The following is an 8,570-nucleotide window of genomic DNA, read 5'->3' on the forward strand; positions in this document are numbered from 1 at the left end:
GGGTGCCAGACTCCCTGGGATCAGTGCAGGGGTGAAGGGATGGGGAGCAGCCCTGCGGAGAAGGACGCGGGGGGGCTGGTGGGTGAGAGGCTGGGGATGGGTTGGCGCCGTGCACTCGCAGCCCAGAATGCCAACTGCACCCGGGGCCGCATGAAAAGGAGCGTGCCCAGCAGGTCAGGGGGATCCTGCCCCTCTGCTCCCCTCTGGTGAGACCTCACCTGGGGCGCTGTGTCCAGCTCTGGAGCCCTCAGCACGGGACGACATGGACCTGTTGGAGCGGTCCAGAGAGGGAGAAAAAATGGTCAGAGGGCTGGAGCAGCTCTGCCGTGGAGAAAGGCTGAGGGAGCTGGGGTTGTTCAGCCCAGAGAGGGCTCCAGAGAGATCTTATTGTTGCCTTTCAGTACTTTAAGAGGGTCTATAAGAGAGATGGGGACAATCTTTTTAGCAGGGTCTGTTGTGATAGGACAAGGAGTGATGGTTTTAAACTAAAGGATAAATTTAGAATAGATACAAGGAAGAAGTATTTTACACAGAGGGTAATTTTTCACCACAGAGGGTGGTGAGACTGGCCCAGGTTGCCCAGAGAGGTGGTGGATGCCTCATCCCTGGAAGCATTTCAAGGTCAGGTTGGACAGAGCTCTGAGCAAGCTGATCTAGTTCAAGATGTCCCTGCTCACTGCAGGTGGTTTGGAGTAGATGACTTTAAAAGGGCCCATCCAACCCAAATTACTCCATGGTTCTTGAACCTGCAGTCACTGCTTTGAAAGAGCACCACTTGCAGACAACCTTTAAAGTTTCAAGATTACCCAAATGAAGGCAGAAATGCTTGAAGGAAATGTTAGGCTTCAGAGAAGTGGTGTTTTGGGGGAAAAAAACCCACTAGGTTTGCTAGAACTCTTAATCATCCTCCTCTTCTGTTAAAGAAAATGAAGCAGCAGCAGGCAGGGATCTCTCCCCTTCTTATCCCTCCCAGCCTCAGGAGGGTTTTTCTCACAGAAAAGCAGAGCCACAAGATGAAGATGGATGGAAAGCCAGACCCTATTCCTCCTGTAATAGTAATCAAAAGAAGAAAACCTGGGGTTGGAGGTCTCAGTGCTGATAGAGAAGACGGGCTGATATTTATATTTGGGACAGTCCTGCTTGGGACCATGTGTAATTTGAATGTCACCTGCATATTCATCTGCAGCAATTTCCAGTACCTGAGGCTGGGCTCCGTGTCTTTTGTTTGTGCTCCCAGAATAATTTCTGGTAACTCTATTATCTCCTTTGAGATAGTTTTTTCCAGGTTGTTTTTGATTCAACATACGCCTGTTGATTTTATGCAGACACTGGTTGCCTTAGAGATGTTCTCAGAAGCAGAGCAGAAAAGGCTTTTATAAAGTATTTCATATTTGCTCTGAGCAGGCCCCTATTTGTTCTGAAAAACAAAACAAAACAAAAACAACCCTGAAGAACTAAAACCTGTGTTTTACTCAGGAAATTCCTGGTGTCTGCATGTTACATTCTTTCAGAGAGGTCACAGCAGCTATGTCCAGCTTTTCCAGTGTGCAAAGGAAACAGAGACGCCATGGAGCTGATGCTTTTAAGCACCAGCGTGTGAGAGGCTCAGTGCAGGGGTTTCTTGGGGTGCAGGGGTTCCCTGTCCAGCAGCCTGGGCTCACCTTCAGGCCCAGAAGAATGATCATCAAGACAGTAATGCACTGGCAAGGCTAAAAGCAACCCCCATGGTTTTATGAGCTGCCTGAGCTCCTGCATGGGATGAGGTCACCTGGAGCTGCTCCATGGCACAATTGAGGCACAAAGGGCAGTTTTGGGCCACATGCTTGTTCCCAGGACCCAGAGCCCATCTACCTCAGACAGGGAGCATTCTGATCCAGGTTTTTAGCAGAGAGCTGTCTGTCAGTTCCTAGCAAGGCTTGTAACCTGGCTTTGGAAAGCATTATCATGGCTGATACCAACAAGGATCCTTGGTAGTATGATCATGATAACCAGTTTCTTAGTAAAAATATTCTTAACAAGCCAAACTTAAGGGGAAATGCTACCTGTCTTTCGAAACACTTGCAAGGGGAAGCACCCTGCTGTTTGACAGGGACAGGGACAGTGAGGTCTTATAGGAACTGGTGCAAAACTCAGGCCATTCAGAAGACCTTGGCACAGCTGGTAGAACCCCATGCCCTCACAGGATGAAGAGCAGGCAAGAAGCATCACCTTATTTAAATTGCCAACATTTATTCAGGATCTCACAAAACCTCAGCGAAATTAGCTCCAGGTTAGAGACAAAAAAGGACCCTAAAGCTCAATGGACTCTCACAAAACCTCATCATGACCTGTTCATGAGTGTGTGCATGACGTGTCCATCTGGCCATTCCTGTCCTCCCACACACCCTCAGTGTGGGCTGGCTGCCTGGGCAGAGAGCAGCTTTGCTCGTGCACAGCAGCAGAGCTTGGCTGCAAAGAGGGGGAAAAGGAGCAGAGATGATGGCCCCTCTGCTGTGTGCACCAGCTATGCCTTTGCTCCTCCCCAACATACCTCCATCAACATACCTATGGATATAGGGGCACCCCACAGACATGCAGCTTCACTGTCCTGTGCCCCCATGTGTTGCACAAGACAGATTTAGTGGCCTTTGGGGTGAAATGGCAGAAACTCAGCTCAAAGCAACTGGACCCAGGTAAGCTGGGAAAAAGCCCAGCCTTGCTGAGGATCTGCCCACCCCACTGCATGGCTAAAATGGGGTCCAGCCTTGGTGAGGATCTGCCCACCCCACTGCATGGCTAAAACGGGGTTTGGCTTCTCCAGTTGCTTGAGGTGACTTGGCAAAGCATGAATGAAAAAAACCCAAAGCAACTTCTATGGGTTCAGCAGGAATATTGACCTGTGGATTTTTATCTGTTAGGATTAAAGCAAGAAACTGAAGGCAACTGCTGTGTGTGCAGCTCACGTACCGAGCGCAGCAGCTCTGCCTTGGCTTATTTCCTTAAAGGAATAAAGAAGAATTAAAAGTAAGCAGTGTTTTAAAAAGTAGGGAATGCTTTGGATTATGCTCCAGCTCTGCACTGTGCAGTAATGCTTGAGGCAAAAGATCTCAAATCTGTGTTTTGAAAAGCTGAAAATAATAATAAAAAGAAAAAAGGCAATTGTATTATTTTGCTTCAGAGCATGATAGATTTTTAAAGATACGTATTTTGAAAACCGCAACGTTATCCCATTATTTTTTTTTTCTGAGCTTCAGAAATGGCTTTAATGTAATAATACTTCACGGGATGATTTTTTCCATTAAGGCTTTGTGATGGCCGATCATTAGTTCAGATGTTTCTTTTATTTGTTTATTTTCAGGTTATGGCAATTAGACATCAAAGAATAAAAAAATGTCCCTTTTTAAAATATGTGAATCTGGGTGTGTAAAATAACTTTGAACATGCATAAAAATAGCTATTTTTCTAGAAAATTTGTTTTCTCTGTGGTCTGCAAGGCTCCTGAAAAATGCAGCCAAAAATTTGGGACATAAATAAGACTCACTAGGAAGTGGAAATGATCAACTTATTCCTGGTAATTCTTCCATCCTTTCAGCTCAGGTGGTCTCATGTTGGTGGGTACCAGCCCTCACCCCTCTAGTCAGGGAGCCTCTGACCTCGCTTCTGCATCTTCCTGGCATCCCTGACAGGCACTACTCTTTGCCAGAACACCTCACCCTTCCCAAAATCCTGCTTTGAGGAATCCCTCAAAGATGTTCTTATCTGCCAAGAGGAAGAAATAGGCCGCATACAGCCTGACTTGTGTGGTGTTTGGCTTTAAATAGATGCATCTCAGTAGGTGCCATGATGCTTGAAGCATTTATAAAAATCATAGAATCATTGAGGTTGGAAAAGACCTCTAAGATCAAGTCCAATCATCAACCCAATACTACCATGACCACTAAACCATGTCCCCAAGTGCCACATCCACACGTTTTTTGAACCCCTCCAGGGATGGGGACTCCACCACCTCCCTGGGCAGCCTGTTCCAATGCCTCACTACTCTTTCAGCAGAGAAATTCTTCCTAAAATCCAATAGAAACCTCCCCTGGCACAACTTGAGTCCATTTCCTCTTATCCTACCACTACTTACTTGGGAGAAGAGACCAACGCCCACCTCACTACAACCTCCTTTCAGGCAGCTGTAGAGAGCAATAAGGTCTCATTTGAGTGTCTGTTCCATGGCCCTGCTGTGGGCTGGGGACCCCTCCAGCTGAGGGACACCAGCAGCACCGTATTATTTAGCTGGTGCTGATAATAAATTTTAAAAAGGCAATTTTCCTAAAGTAAGGAGCCAAGTAAGGAGCACGTGGCCAACCCCCAGGCTGAGCTAGCTTTGTAAAAAGGCTTAATCAAGAAACCACAGATAGAAAAAAATGTGCATAAAAGTGCAGATTGCTGATTTGGAAAGAAAAAGAGGCAGCTGACAAATGCCTCACTCTCTGGGCCAGACTTGGAAGTATTGGTGTTACACATTTGGTTTTCCATGACCTGACCAGAATAGGGAACCAAAAAAAAAATCAGCACTGGATTTGTGGCACAGCTTTGTCCCTCACCTTTTCAGAAGATGAGTCCAATCGATGCAGACATGGATTTGTAAAGGGAAATAATTTTCCTCATCAAATGGCTTCAGCCCCCCTCAGCTTGGCACTGGCAGGAGACACTGAGGAAGCCGCCGCTGGCAGCCGCCCCCATTTCTTCCTGCACTGAGCGTGTGGTCCTGCTGTGGGTCTCGCGGGAAGCCCACGCCTGGATCCCTGGTGTGCCCATGTCCCCAGCATCTGATTTGCACCAGGGTGGTGGGAGGCCAGAGTGCCCGAGGAGCTGCTGTTTGCAGCTGGGCCGCGGGGGGTGGGGACATCGTGCTGCTGCCCAGCAAGGGGTCTGTGAGCGTCCCAGCCAGGGGAGATACTGGAGCAGCAGATGAAAGACAAACTGGAAGGGGAACAAATCGGAAATAACAGGCTCAGTGACTGCCCCTGCCAGTTGCCTGAAATCAAGTCAGAGCTAAAGCAGAAAAGAAATAGACTCTTCTTGCCAACCCCACCCTCAGATGGGTACAAACTGCTTATTAGCAGCAGCCCCCAACCCCCACTTCCAATGCAGATGCTCTTCTCCCTCTCCCCAGCCCCTTCCCTCCCCCCGCCCAGCAAACCCCACATCCCTGTGCCAGGCTGCAGGCTGGCTCCATCCTTGCTGGCTCAGCTGGTGCCCAGGGTGTGGGGGCACATGGAGGCACACGGGCAGCTCAGCTCCTGGTACTGATGGATGGGATGGGACATCACGTGAAGTGACATGAGGTTTTTCCAGCCTTCGTTTGCAAAGATACCTCTAAAAATGAATTTTCATCTGATGCAGAGACACTTTGTTTTCTCTCTTTTTTTTTATTAAATACAGGGTCTCACTGCTCAGCTTTCCAGAGCTGCTGAGCATAGTTGGTCTTACAGCCATTTTGTGACACTTGGCACCCAGGGAATTTGCACCCCCAGGGCAGCAGCGGCCCCCACCTCTGCTGGGTCTCTCTGATGGAGCAGGGGCAAGCATGGGTGGGATGTCCTGGGGAGGAGGTGAGCTGGCAGCCCAGCTATGGCAAGGCAAAAGGACTTGCCACAGGCTGGCCAGGGCAGAGCAAGGAGGGTGGTCCCAGTCCCCACCCAGGCAAGCACCTCATCCCAGGGACCAGCTTGTCCCTGGCTGTGTGCTGGTGAACAACAGCTCTGCCCTGAACATAGAGGATGAGGGGCACTTGTTTTTAAGATATGTCATTTCTGCTGGTAGAGACAGAGAAGCTGATCCCTTCCTTTTCTCTTCCTCCAGGCCTCACACAAGAGGCTCTGCACTGGCCTCTTTCCACCAGATGGGCCTTCCCCTCCCCTCACTGCCTGGGACTCCGAAGTCCCTGCAGTGTGCAGGGGTTTAAGCAACCCAAACAAAATAAATAGCCAAAGTAAATGACTAAACCAAACTTCCAGGATGAAGTATGGCCTTCAACACCCCATGGCCCTTCTGCCCTCGTCACAGCCAGGATGAGGAGCAACCCTGTGAGCAACCCCATCTCAGCCATGGCCTGAGGGCCAGGGAGCTCTGGCTGAAGCTGGTTGCTCTCAACAAAAAATGAATGTACCCCTCACTGCCCCCCAGGGAAGTCACCCTGGCTGCTGCAGGGTCCTGCCCTACCTGTGGTCATGAAGGTACTGGAAATATTGGACACTGGTGAAGGCTCAGGTGGAGTCACTGGCTGCAGAGCTGGCGAGATGCTCATGTTGGGGACTGCAGGAGCATGGGCACAGGGATGAGGAGGAGGAAAAGGGAAGGTGCCTGGCAGATCTTCCTATCATCTCATATCCAGGATGGGCAGTTGGAGGCCAGCCCAAGTCAGCACTTTCCTCTCTTTAGCAGGACACAGGTTAATGTTGACGTGACAGACTGAAAGCACTTTAACTGCCCAGGGAGCAGTTTGTAACCTTTGAGAACCTGGCTGGCAATGCCTTTGGGGCATCCAAAGGAGTTAGGAGGGTTTCAGCTGGGCACAGGCAGGGCATCAAGGCCCTGGGCACTAGAGCCATGGAGAGGGCTCCCAGGGAGCAGGCGAGGGCTGACTCTGCTGGGAGGGAATGACTTGGACAACTATGTTCCACCATCGACAACATCTGAAGGAAAGAGGAGATCATCACCATGTGTTTATGTAGCAATTTTCATCCTCCCCCTTTGCAAGCTCTTTCTTAGGATGGGGAAAGACCGTTCTGCTTTCCAGGCCTGATCAGCAAGCCTGGCATTAAATGATAATCCCTGGTACTCACCTGCACTGTATGTGCCAAGAGATCCTCTGGGCCACAGCTCCAGGAGAAGCAAAGGACAGTGTTGCTACCTGAGAACTCCCTGGGCTTCAGCACGAGCAGGAGACAACCTCCAGAGGTGGGATTTGGGCACAGTCCACCCAGCATTAGCATCCCTGGGCACGGGGGCAGCAGCACGGCTCCCTCAGGACCACAGGAAGCAGCGTTTCAAACGGGAGCAGAGCTCTGGTGTTTGCTCAGGAAACGCTTCTGAGCAGCTTTTTGTCTGTGCAACAGGAGAGAGAAATCATCTCCACGTTAACCAATTACAGAGCAGAGGCAGCAAAAGCTCCTGCCAGTGGCAGCTCTCAGTTGTGCAGCGGGTTGCACAGATTTGTGACTAATTCCCAAAATTACTGTACATCTGGGAATGCTTTAAAATGCTCAAAATCTATCAGCCAGATTTTAACATCCTTTAGTAGGGAGTGAGAACCAGGTCCTCCAGATATGGTGGTCCCCCAAACCTCCCAGCCAGCTTGGCTTGGCAACAGGGTACAGTGGTTGTTGCTTCCCCAAACACACAGGCACTTACCCGAGGCCTCCATGGGCTCAAGATACTGAAAAGAAGAGTCACTGTTTCTGAAATGCAGAAGAGGTACAACAGCAGCTGCTCTGGGTGCAACGTGAACTCTGCTGTTGGGCTGACAGCTCTGGGCTCACCAGCCAGAGAGGTAGTAAAGAAATGAAAATGGTTTCTCCTTCCCACACCCAAACCCACACACGCACACACCACCAAACCCCAGGTCTCCAGGAGCTCACACTAGCTATCCCCTGAAGTAATTTCTCCACCACTCAGCCTGCCCACAAGGCACTGCTGGCTGGAGTAAAGGCTGCAAAGGCTTCCACAACTCCTACAGGAAAGCACTGCTCTCCAGCAGGTGACTATTAGAGCACTACAGCTTTTCTTCTTCTTGTGTTTATGAGCACAAACAGCATTTCAGACATCCCTGACTTGGGTTTAACCAATACCAGGGTGATGGGCACACACTATTGCTGTGATTTCTCATAGTGGGACCAGTACAATATCTCAGAGTACTGGTGAGAAGGACATCAAGCACAAGTAAGACAAATTCTCAGAAGTTGGAAGTTAGTCTATTTTTTTTTTAATTAATACCACAAGCATTGCTGTTAATTTTCTTAAATTCATAAACCCAACAAGTCAGGCAACCCTTCTCAAACTGTTGGTCTGTTTTATTCCATGTCCTATGGGAATAAAAATTTATTTATGACTGGATTATTCTTACTTTCTAATATCAGCATCCCAAATTTTCCTTTGCCATTTGTCTTTTATCCTCACTGATGCCCAGTAAGTCTAGAATCCATGCATGTGAAAATGAAGAACTTTAATGATTAGACAAGTGCAGAATTTCAGTGCAGACCCCAGGTGTGAACCCCCAGCCTTTGGGACCTCTTTCTCATGGCCTGTAGCCTAATTTTGTGAGGTGAACCACGATGGCATCAGACAGGTGGTCATTTGACAGATGCCTGAACTTTTCTACCCAGGCAAGGAGCCACAGTAGGGCCAAGGAAATTGCCCTTAGGAGAGAGTTACCAAAACAATGTTGTCCTGTCCTATGGAAGCAGAATAGTGAGTTAGATGGCAGGTGTTTCTGGCTCATGTGAAGGCTGCTTTGCTGAAGATCCGAGGGAGGAAATGAGCAAAGAGATCTGCTTTCAGCAGTTTTATGAAGATGATGTGCCTGTTTCCCCTTCAGCAGG

The sequence above is a fragment of the Merops nubicus genome, unplaced genomic scaffold (genome assembly GCF_000691845.1).
Source record: "Merops nubicus isolate BGI_N331 unplaced genomic scaffold, ASM69184v1 scaffold2459, whole genome shotgun sequence".
NCBI lineage: Eukaryota > Metazoa > Chordata > Aves > Coraciiformes > Meropidae > Merops > Merops nubicus.